The sequence below is a fragment of the Pteropus vampyrus genome, unplaced genomic scaffold, assembly GCF_000151845.1.
Source record: "Pteropus vampyrus isolate Shadow unplaced genomic scaffold, Pvam_2.0 Scaffold202, whole genome shotgun sequence".
NCBI classification, from domain to species: domain Eukaryota; kingdom Metazoa; phylum Chordata; class Mammalia; order Chiroptera; family Pteropodidae; genus Pteropus; species Pteropus vampyrus.
The window spans coordinates 310,423-322,907 of record NW_011888983.1 but is presented as its reverse complement, the minus strand read 5'-3'; the positions used below and the strand labels follow the sequence as shown (position 1 = coordinate 322,907).

The window sequence follows — 12,485 nt, the reverse complement described above, 5'->3', positions numbered from 1 at the left end:
GTTAGCTCTTATTTAAAATGAAATAACAGTCCTTGATATTTTACTGGAAATATTTCTTCTTACTCGCTATGATTTCTATGTCTCAAGCTTTCAAATGTAAAGCCCTTTAGGAATACCTTGTAGGGTCAAGAGATAATATGTTTGCTGTAACAAGAAAACAAAAAGGTTATTTTTACCACAGTCCAGCTTAGAAGTCAATAGTTAAGGAGCTCAAGCTTATAATTGTGTTAACTGTGCAGATTTAAATGAAAGAAAAAAAACTTGACTATCTTTACTAGGACTGTTTTAGCATAAACAATTATAATGGCATTTCTGTAGGTACTCTTACTGACTGGTGTAAAAAATGCAGTTTTCACTAAAACCTGTTTGATTTACCCGACTTTCAAATACTTATTCAATGGGTACATTAGCTGTTAACATTTAAAATAAAGTTTTCTTGCTGTTTTTACTAGATATTTATAAACTATGAATTAATTTTTTCCTTGCCCATAACATCAGTTCTTTCAAGAACTTTTGAAAATATGTCAAACTGCATTCACTAATGCTGTGATTAAGTTTTTAACTTTACGAAAATATACTCATATTTTTACAGGGCTATGTCCTCCAACCATCATCATAAATTAAGTGTTAGTGGGTTTTGGGAGGATGAAGGGTCACTATACCCAAGAATTCTCTAAATCACTACCTATGCATGTGATTAAAAAAAAATCATTTCAGATGTTTGGAAAGTATTATTTTTTTCTGGACTGTGCACCTTAAAATATTATATTATACAATATCAAAATATTATCTTATACGAGATCAGTATGTCCCTGTTGGGATCCAAATCCCAATGATGCTATTAACTATAGGACCTCGAGCAAGTCAACAACCTGTAGACTCAGTGAGGAACAATCCTAACATTAGAGTTTAATGCTATAATGGCTATGACTTTGAATAGTATGTAGTATGACTTCTAGGTGGTTCTATTGTATCAATGGAGAATCATGGCTGTCACTAATTTTAAAAACTACGTACAAATAAATAACGTAATGAGCAATTAAAACTCACTTAATATAAATAATTAGAGATGTTCGAGCACACAATATTTTGGGACACTGGAACCTTTTCCAGATAAATAAAATAAGATTTCTGCTAGAGTTAGGGCATGCTAATTCTACCAAACCATGATAACATAATCTTACATTTACTAGCTTAAAAGAATATGAAACTTTCAGTTCCAGTGGTAAAAGAAGTAATGATTTACAACAACCCTCCTGAAGACAAGCAGAATAGCTAAACATCATTTAAAAATGTCTGCTTAGAGGCAAAGGAGAGTGAAAAATTACCATGATAGCATAGAATTATCAGACCAGGATTCAACAGGGGACGAGGTCCAGGAAGGGTAAAAATATTCTATATTCTAAATAAAAATAACTAATAGAGAGAAGAAGTTGAAAAGATGGTTAAAGAGAAATGTAACCATCTACGGCCGTGCTGCCCTGAACAAGCCTGATATCATCTGATCTCGGAAGCTAGGCAGGGTCGGGCCTGGTTAGTACTTCAATGGGAGACCACCTAGGAAGACCAGGTGCTGTAGGCATAAAAAAAATAAAAAATAAAGATTCATAAACTGACAAGTCCTTGCAATCTGTGAGGTCAACCAAGGGTTGCCTTGCCTAAAAAAAAAAAAAAAATTAACAAAGAGAAATGTAACCTTGAAATGAAAAGATAGAAGCAGTAGAATTGGCAAACTGAAGTTTAAATATCTGATTCATGTCAAAAAAATTATATTTTTTCAAAATGAACCTATAAAATTTTTACATATCTCTTTCAAAGTCTGAAGGATAGCAGCAATAACCTTAGCATGACTGTCTTCGACCAGTCTACCTCCTGGTCCTCTCCATCCTACAGATTCTTCACATTATGCTTGTTGACCCAGCTTAGGAAAATGGTGGTTAAAATGAGCATATACCATCCATGCCAAGGGTTCTAATCCTAGATCAACTGTGTGGTCTTAGACAAGTTACTTGGCCTCTCTAAGCCTCAGTGTCTTACTTTATACATTGAGGGAAGAATGTATATTTCATAGGGTCGTCATGAGTATTGAATGAGACAACTAGCATGTCAGTGCTTAATACAGTTAAGTACTAGGCACTTAAAGTACTCACTACGTAAGAGTTGTTACTAACTCCTCCAGGTATCAATGTTTACTGTATACCAGTTCCACATCTCTGATCAGTTATCACTCAATTCAACCAACATTTTTATGGTGACTACCAAAAACATTTTTATGGTGACTACCACTACATAGGGAGGGAAATGAAAGGCAAGAAAAAATTCTAGTTTCTTCAGGCAAGCCAGTGAAGTCTCTACATAGTAAAAAGTAAAGTTCACTTATAACTTTGAATGACAAAGTAAAAAAGAAAAGATTAAAGATAGCAACCAAAAGAAAAAAATAGATAAAATAGAATTTCTCAAAATTGAAAACATTTGTTTCAAAGGACATATCAAAAGAATGAAAAGACAACTCTTTGAGAGAAAATACTTGTAAATCATACATGTATTAGGGGTCTAGTATCCAGAACATATAAAGAACATTTGCAACTCAACAACAAAAAGACAAATAATCCAATTTTTAAATGGGCAAAGGACTCTGCTATGGTCTGCATGTTTGTGCCCCCCCCCATTCGTATGTTAAAATCCTAATATCCAATGTGATGATATTAGAAGGTGGGGTCTTGGGAGGTGCTTAAGTCATGAGGGTGGAATCCCCATGAATGGGATTAGTGCCTTATAAAAGAAGTTTCAGAGAGATCCCTAGCCTCTTCCACCATATGAGGACAGTGAGAAGGAGCAAGCTGTGAACCAGGAAGTGGGCCTTCACCAGAATTCAATCATGTTAGCACCTTGATCTTGGACTTCCCAGCCTCCAGAACTATGAACTATAAATTTCTGTTGTTTTCAAGCTACCCAGTCTGCAGTATTTTGTCATAGTAGCCCATAGGGACCATGACAGATTTGAATAGACACTTCTCCGAAGATATACAAATGGCCAATAAGCACATGAAAAGATGCTTGACATCATTAATTATTAGAGAAATGCATATTAAAACCCAGGTGAGTGAGATACCACTTCACACCCACTAGAAAGATAATGATAAAAAAAAGTCAGATGATAACAAGCATTGGTAAGGATGTGGAAAATTTAGAATCCTTGGTACATTGACTATTGGAATATAAAATGGTACAGCTGCTTTGGAAAAGTTTGGCAATTCCTTAACAAAGAGTTATACCCTATGACCCAGCAATTCCACCCCTACAATTCTCTATCACATATTCTAGGAATATACCCTAAATATTTAAAAACAAATGCCCATACAAAAACCTGTACACAAATGTTCACAAAAGCATTATTCCTAATAGCCAAGAAATGGAAACACCCTGAAAGTCTATCACCTGATAAACGTTTATACAAGATGTGATTTATTCATACGATAAAATATTATTCACCTTTAAAAGGGAATGAAAAACTGATACATGCTACTACATGAATGAAAACATCATGCTAAGTGAGCCAGACACAAAAGACAAAATATTGTATGATTCCATATATGAAATGTCCAGAAAAGGCAAATCCATAAAGGCAAAAATAGATTAGTTGCCAAGAACTGGCGGCGGGGAGGGGGGGGCGCGGGGCAGGCGGGGGCGGGCGGTGGTGCTGGAGCAAGAGGAAAATGACGAGTGACTGCTTAATTGTACTAGATTTCTTTTGGGGGTGATGACAATGTTCTAGAATTAAGATCGTGGTGATGGTTATATAATCTTATAAATATACTAAAGACCACTGAACCATACACTTTAAAAAGAGTAAACTTTATGATTTGTGAATTATATCTCAATTTTAAAAGCAGATTGTTCAATTCTCCCATATCATAGCAGAAAGAGTACCTCTACTACTTGCTAACTATGAGGAATTAAACACATTTTTAAAGTGAGTTTCTATTTCTTAGTCCACAAAATGAGAGTCCTAATACTTAAACTTCATTGGTCATTGTCAGGATCGAATATGGTAACATTAAGCCCTTTAACACAATGTCTAGTCCATAGTGGACCCCCAATAAATGTTAATTTCTTTCCTTATTTCTTCTTTTGTCAGTTTCCTGTGTTTCGAGTCAAAAAATTTTCAATTCTGTTAAAATCTTATCTATCTAATTAGCAATGAAGATTTAGTTCCCTGGTTGTTGGATCTTTAAAAAAAAAAGTTAACCACTAGTTTGTTTTCCTTGTTTTATTGATTTTTGTTTTAACATCTCATAGAGCACTATAAGGGTCTCTAGAAAATGGAATTAGGTGAATAAAGAAGATAATTTAATTTCTATGTTGCCTAGTAGACAAATTTCCCTGCAATTCTGTATTAACTTCTAAACAAGTTACTTACTCCTACTAGTATACAAGAAATTAACATACATACTTTTCTCTCTAAATCTAAACTATATAAACCCCATCTGAAATTCCATGATTTGGATCAACCGTGGTCTTCCACTGTTTTGTCCTCCCACTTTCTCCTGCCTTGATCCTACTTTTGCTCTTTAACGGAAAACGCACCACAAAATGGTATTGATATGAAATATGATATGAAAATAAGCTGTATAGAGTAAATGTGTAAAATACCCCAGAAACACCAAAACCCTCTCATTATACAAGGACAAGAAAATAACTATGGCATTGTTGTCTCACTGGAAACCACAATTATAATTCTCTATCACATGGGAACAGTGAAACCAATTCATTCATAATACATATTAATCCTCCAGCAGGAAAAACGCTTTTGCATTTTGAAATGGTGTGTACAGGCCACTTCTGAAGACTTCAGTTACTTTCCTTTAAGTAACATAAATCAAGTGGTAAAAGGAAAGTGGTGAAAGTAATGAAATGACTATGCAAATCTCTTCAAGGACATAACAATAACTACCACATTTAAGCATCTACTATATAGCAAGCACTGTGTCTGACCCTTTATAGACACCTCCTCTGCTCATGGCAGCCCTGTTTCACAGGTCTATCACGATGTTACAAACAGAGCTATTCTCACACTGATGACCACATGGGGGAATATGAAAACTCTTAGTATAACTGTGTTTTACTTAACCATAGAAACGGTTGTCAATTTCATTCCTTCAAAGTCTTAAAAAGTGGTATGATTCTCTTGTTTTTCTTTTGGAGAGTAGAAAACATGACTTACACCTTCTGTAAAATCTAATGAAAGCTATGGACCATCTCTCTAGAAAAATGCATATAAAATATATTGCACATAATTTTGAGGGGTAGGTTAAGCTATGGTTTATCTTTCCAGAAAAATGCATATAAAAACAATATGTTGCATATAATTTTGAGGGGAAGGAACCAACAGAGCACTGAAGCTCATCTAGATTAAAAATCTCTAATGCAGAAGTTCTATTTTTATGATTTCTGAAACATCACATGAAAGACCAGTGTTGGGATCATTTTAAGTAGGATCAAATTAATCAGGAATTCTTGTCTAGTAACCAAAAAATATGTGGAAATTTTAGCGAGACTAAAGCACTAATAATAGTAATTTTTAAATTCTTTTGTTTTTTTTTCCATAGTAGCTAAAAATATGCCAAGTCCCTAATCTGATCTGGCTAGTACCCAGTCATTAGTTAAGAGATATGCTGAAATACCAGTTCAATCACCCTCTTTTAGAGGGCATTAATATGTGTTTACCAAAAAGAATATAATAGAAACTTTAGTTTCTCATTTTGGGAGACCGAAATGGACCTGACTTTCTAAAAAAAACATATCTGTACCACGAACTTCAGGTTTCCAAAAGAGGTAAAGATTTAGAAATTATTAGGCAACAACTCACTAGCAAAATGCTAAATATTTTAGTTATGCTAATATATTTAGCTTGAAATAAAAGACTAATGATTTCAGTGTCAGGAAATAATCTGAAACGGGAACCAAGCTTTATACAAAAAAAAGTTCACTACCACATGAAAATTTTAAAGAAACTGAAGCATCCAGCAACAAAAAATAATTTAGTAGGTTATGTTCATTTACCTAAGGGAATATTACACATTTTAAAAAAATATTAACAAATTTTTAATTACAAGGGAAAATCTTGATGATATACTGAATGAAAAAAGAAGAAAAAACTTTACCCATTTGACTTGGAGTATGTTATTTTCATAATGCAGAAAGAATACTGGAAGCAAACATGCCAATATATTCATGGTCTAGGTAGTAGGATTATAGGTTTTTTTTCCCTCTGCTTCTAAACTTTTTAAATGCAAATTACATTACTTTGATTTAGCATGTTTTATTACTTTTTAAAGTAACACAAGCTCGTTATGTAAAAATTCAAACTACATAAAAAAATTAAACAAAAACTTAAAGTTACATATTTTCTAATCTACTCAATACATGCCCCCTTCTCCATCCAGAAAATTCTAATCCTCAGAGGTAAAACTACCACACTTTGGTTTGATAGGTATCCTTCTAGCATTGTTTTTCTAAATTCCATTCACAATTAGAAAAATACAAGATTTTGAGCTTTCATACTTTTTTCCTTTAGAATTTTGACTTGCCTAAACATTGCATGTCAGTATCATTCAATCACAAATGTATATGGCAGCAATTTTAAACAACATAGGTAGTAGAGCTTTTTAACATATCTTTAAAGCATTCTGGTAAAGTTTTTACCTTCCTAAAAACTTTTTTCTCAAGTCTTCTATTTGAATTTGTTACAGATATCCCATGATTCTAATAACATTGGTACTTGAAAATGATATGTATAGAATAAATTCCAAAATGTTTTTAGGTACTAGCTGCTAAGATGATATATTAAGTATAAAAGGAATACGATAAATGGTTTATAACACACTTTTTAAAAAGACATTGGTAAGAAATAGCCTTAATCTTATAATTTAAACATCTCAGTTTTAATCACTGCTCTTTCAGCAGAACACCATGCCCTTCTTTTAAATACAGTGACTCAGTATTAACGGGACATAATTAACTCAGAAAAAAGCAAGATTTTTCTTTTGTTGCTTTCATAACACATAGAAGAGCTGAGGATAATTAGCCAAGACTTTCTGGATACTCATGACTGGACCACTGAGTCTCATTACCAGGGTAATGACCTGAATTACTTAGATTAGTTTGATTTCTTTGCTACTTGTATCTTATTTAAGTATGATAACACAAAAAGACCCAGCCTTCTTTCCTTCTTGGTAACAATTGTGCTATATCATAGTGCCACAATGACTGGCAACTTTATAAAGAGAATGACTTTTGTAGCTTTTGAATTATCAGCTCTCAAAATACCACTCAGAATTGAAAAACCAAGAGGTTGACCAACAAAAATAGATATGGAATCAAGCTCCATGGCAAAATAAACATGTACCATACTACAGTGCTCACTATTATAGAATAGTATAACTTAGATTATGCTGAAACTAAATAAAAAGATTAGCCAGTTTCACACTTTTATTTCCTGGATAAAATGATATACAAAAAATGACAAGATAAGATCATACCACAGTGACAAGATTCTAGAAATTAACACCCACAGGTCAGAATCAATCACAATCAGCATGGTTTTATTGACATATGATTTATGCATGCAAGAACCCTAGATCCCAAAGGCTTTTTTTTTTTCCTATGGTCAGCTCTGTGGTTAGGTATGCTACTGAAGTCTCAGTAGTGATCCAAAAAGATTCCTTAAAGGCATATTTAAGGACATATAACATCTGCCCTCAATTGAAGGAGTTGGTAGCAAAAATTTGTTCCATATGCCATATACAACATATGCCAAAATGAGATCCAGCTGTTTGAAAACACTCAGAAAAGCAATGGCCAGGAGAGGGTTGCCCCATCCCCACTCCCACGAAAATGGATAAACTAAAAAGTATGTCAACCAATTCTGAAATAACATATCTGGAACCACATTGTTAATCACATTATCAATAAGATAGTGGACAGTCAATGGTTCAAATTGTATCATATGATATTACTTAACTTTTAGCTTTTCAAGTACAGCCTAAGTAGGTATTACTATTTTTCCAGGTGAAATCTGCATTAGCTAAGAAGACGGCACAGTAATAAATAGAATACTTCACAGTGTTACCTAGTACACTGCTATTTAATCTAACCGAGCATACAATAATCCGTTAATATTTTTTGGGGGGAAATCAATATTAACTAGAGTAAATGCAAGAGAGATTATTTCACTTCGGCAACCAACTCATAAATAGCTTGTTTAGTTATTTAATTGTTAACTAAACTTTATGCTATACCAAAATATCAAGAGATTATAATGCAATACCTCACCCTCAGAAGCATATCTACAAACAACTGTGCTTTTTTTCTTTTGTTGTTATAAACATTAAAAATTATGTGTGAATGTGTAGCCTGGCTAAAGCACCTATCTCTAAAAAGTCCCTCCCCCCACTTTAACTTCTATCACTATTCAATGACTAAGGTAATGCATATTTCTCAAAATGTTAAAGTACAAATACACATGAAGAATACATAGCCAAGAGCAAATTCCTACATGACTATGAGTTATAAAGTTAGTGGTTTTAATTATCTGTATTTCTGAATATGGAGAACACTGAACAAAGCTTAGCAGAAAGACAATATTTTATCTCTTAACCAAAAGATATCTCTAGGAAGACTATGTAGCCATCTTGCTGTACAATTAAGAGAAATTCTTATTGTGAGAGATAAAAATGTAATCTATGACCAAAATTAGTAAATCAAAAATTGTTTTTACTTCTCCTGGAGATTAGCAGTTAACATTTGAGAAGTGGCATATGTCTTAGGGGCTAAGCATATTATAGAGAAAAAAATTTTTTTAACAGTTCTGTTTCATATAAGCACTAACAAAAAACTACCAAATATTAACATTTTAAAACTGTAAATGTATTTTCTCTTCTAACTCCAACTCTCAATAAGTAAGATAATTCTAATGTAAGGAACAAACAAATATATTATTTGCTTATCAATATTCTTAGGTATTAAAGTAAATGGCCTTCGATCATTGATAATAGTGTCAAATAAATATCAATTTTTTTACATAAAAAAATCAGAAAAGAGAAAAATATATCAAATACTAGGAATAAAACTAATGACTCCATATTGAAAACTACAAAACATTATCGAAAGAAATTAAATGAGTTACATGAATAAAAATATATCATCATTTGTATATAAACTATACTTCAATTTAAAATCAATCAATCAATCAATTTAAAATATATATATACCATGGTCATGAACTGAAAGATTCAATATTGTAAAAATGTCAATCTCTCCAAATCATGTACAGATTGGACATAATCACGATAAAAATCTCAGTATGGTTTTTTTGGGGCAAATTTAAAGCTGATTCAAAATTTTTAATGAAAATGCAAAGAACCAAAAACTTGCCGAAATCTATATTAAAGAACAAAGCTGAAAGACTTACTATCAGTTAGCTTGCTATAAAGCCTAGTAAATAATGACAGTTCAGACACAAGGATAGAGGCCAACAAAACAGAGTCTAAAAAACAGATCCAGAACTAATCACCTGATTTATAACAAAGCTAACACTATAATAATGGGAAAAAGATGGTCATTGCAATAATGCTGCTGGTCAAGTAGATATACATATGAGAAAGAATGAATTGTGACTCTTATCTCACACAATAAACAAAAGTTAATTCCAGATATAGTGTACATCTAGATGTGAAAGATTTTAAAAAGTCATTTTTTAAGAAGAAAGCAAAAGAGAACATCTTCACGACCTTGGAACTGGCAAAAAGTAGACTAATTTTTCTTAAACAGGACAGAAAAAGAGATCATACAGGAGAGGATTGGTAAATTGGACTACATTAAAGAATTTCTGTTCATTAAAAAGCATGATTGAGCAAAAAGTCAAGTCACAAAATGGGTACAGATATCTGTAATTATATATTTAACAAAGGATTTATATCAACAAACACAATGAAATCATAAATCAAAACTGAAAAGGCAGAATAACCAAAAATGAACAAAAGACTTAGGCGTTTCAAAGAAGATACCTAACTGACTAAAAAGCATATCAGAAGTAACTCAATTTCATGAGACATCAAGGAAATGCAATGTAGTGATACTACTGCACACTCAACAAAATTATTAAAATAAAACATATACAAATATACATATACAAATATATACATATACAAACATATACAAATATATACAAATATATACATATATTTACCAAAGACATTTATGATTGTGTTCATGATAGTAGCACTACTGTTCATAAAGAGCAGGATAAATAATATGTTGTGGTACATATGTACAAAGGAATACTATATTGCAATGACAATGAATATCTGTAACTATAAGCGACATATGAATAAATCTCATAAATATAATATTAAGCAAAAGGAACCAAAAACAAAAGAGCATAAGACAATGGTTCCTCATTTTCTCAGAATGAACTTCTCTCAGAGAGCCTTTGCCTCTCCAGGCACTGTTGGATGGGTGGGTCAGAATTACTGCCAGAATTTAGTAGAAAGATGATCAAATACATTTTTCATGATCAGCTTTGTCAGTGATAAAGGTAATCTTCGGGGGCAGAGGAAGAACAAGAGAGAGCGAGAGAATATGAATATCATCAAGTATAAGGAAACCCTGAAATAGAAAATACACAGAAACGAATTAATTAAAACTATATTTTAAATGAAGAATATAATCACATAGAAGGGTGAAGATGGTGCACGTGTGAGAGAAAAATAGAGACAGAGAGAAAGAACTAATTTAAGTAATTTTTGAACACAGCACTGACATTCCAGTAACCACGATCACATCTATCATCAAGATCTTGGTTTCTAAGTATCATTCTCTGCTAAAAGGAACCAAGTTTCCTTGGATAAATAGCTGACTTCAGGTCTGGGTCAGGACAGAAAGTAGAAAAGCCTAGAATACTTGTGCCAGAAAATAAAGATTTATTCAAAGAATGGGTTGAAGGTGTTCCCTGGCCAAATTTGGGACAATTTGAGCATCAAAATAAATAATGATAATAAAATATTATAACCTACTGAATATAATAAAAACCTACAAGTTCATATTGAAATAAATAAAATTGTAAGAAGGAAAAGCTCTTCCTTAAAGTTTAAGGCCAAATAATACATTTTGAATAAATAGAGAATCGCCATTTAGCAGCCATCAGGCAAAAATCACCAATGATTGTTAAAACTAATAAGTGAAAGTTTGAGGGGCAAAATAAGTGGTCTGTACTTGGCGAAAATAGCAAAAGTCATAAAAGACAAATATTGAAGAACTATTCTAGACCCCCTTCCCCCCAAAAAAGTACACTGTATGATTTCATTTATATCAAACTCTAGAAAATGCAAACTAATCTATAGTGACAGAAAGATAGTGTTTGCCTGAGGAAGAAGAGTACAGGGAGGAGGCTAGGCAGAAAGAAACTTTTGGGAGTGATGTTTTGATTATAATGGTTACACAGTGTACACATATGCCATAATTATCTAACTGCACACTTTAAACATGTGCAGTTTATTCTGTCAATTATATCTCCATAAAGTTTTTCAAAATTTGAGGAACTGTTCCAGGTTAAAAGAGGCCAAGAAGACATTTTCTTGTAAGTGAAATAAGAATAAAGTCTATGGGTTAGATAATAATTATAGTTCAATGTTAATCTCCTAATTTCAATAAGAGAATATCCTTGGTTTTAGGAAATATATTCTCTAGTATGTAGGGACAAAGAAATACCATGTCTGTGGCTTAATCTCAATTGTTTCAGAAAAATATAAAGAGCTGAGTCAGAGAGATAGAGAAAGAGAGATAAAAAGATAAAATAATGTTAAAATATTATCATTTGGCCAAAAGATATATCAAATTTTCTGTACAACTCATAACTTTTCTATAAATCTGAATTATGTCAAAATGAAAGTTTTTTTTTTTTTTAAATTAAGTTTTTTGTTTTTTGGAGGTTTTTGCCCACCGGCCAGGTTTTTTCTTCCTTTACCAATTTTTTTTTCCCCCCCCCCATACTAACAGAACTTGACAACTTGACAACAGTGGCCACACTTACTTGCCAGAGCATGTTTACATGTGTAAACTACACACCAACATCTAAATTTATAAACCTGACTATCTGAGTTACAAATATATTCTCTATATATTAACTAAGTACCTGCCTAGACAGGCACTAGAAAAACAAAGTGCACTGGTATGAAACCAACGGAACACACAAGTACAGCTGGGGCACCGTGAGGAGTGAGTGAATGGGTAGACTTTGATCAAATAGGGAAAGGAAGATGTACCATGAGCATGAACGCTGAGGCGGGAAGATGTATGGTTAGCTTGGGGAAATATAAGTAGCCAGATACTGCTGAAACTTTAAATACAATCTGAGAAGTGACAACAAAGTAGACAGAGGCAATCAGCTGTGCCAAGATCTTGAAGGTCTTGTGTTGCATGCTAAT

The 12,485-nt window shown here is 32.7% G+C and overlaps 1 protein-coding gene and 1 pseudogene across 3 annotated transcripts in view; one reads left to right on the top strand and one right to left on the bottom strand.

The window, feature by feature from the left end:
- The window catches only part of TET1 (tet methylcytosine dioxygenase 1), a 105,258-nt gene that overhangs the window by 81,395 nt on the left and 11,378 nt on the right, over positions 1 to 12,485 (bottom strand). The gene's annotated exons all lie outside the window — the stretch shown is intronic.
- Positions 1,464 to 1,582, top strand: LOC111746832 (annotated as a pseudogene).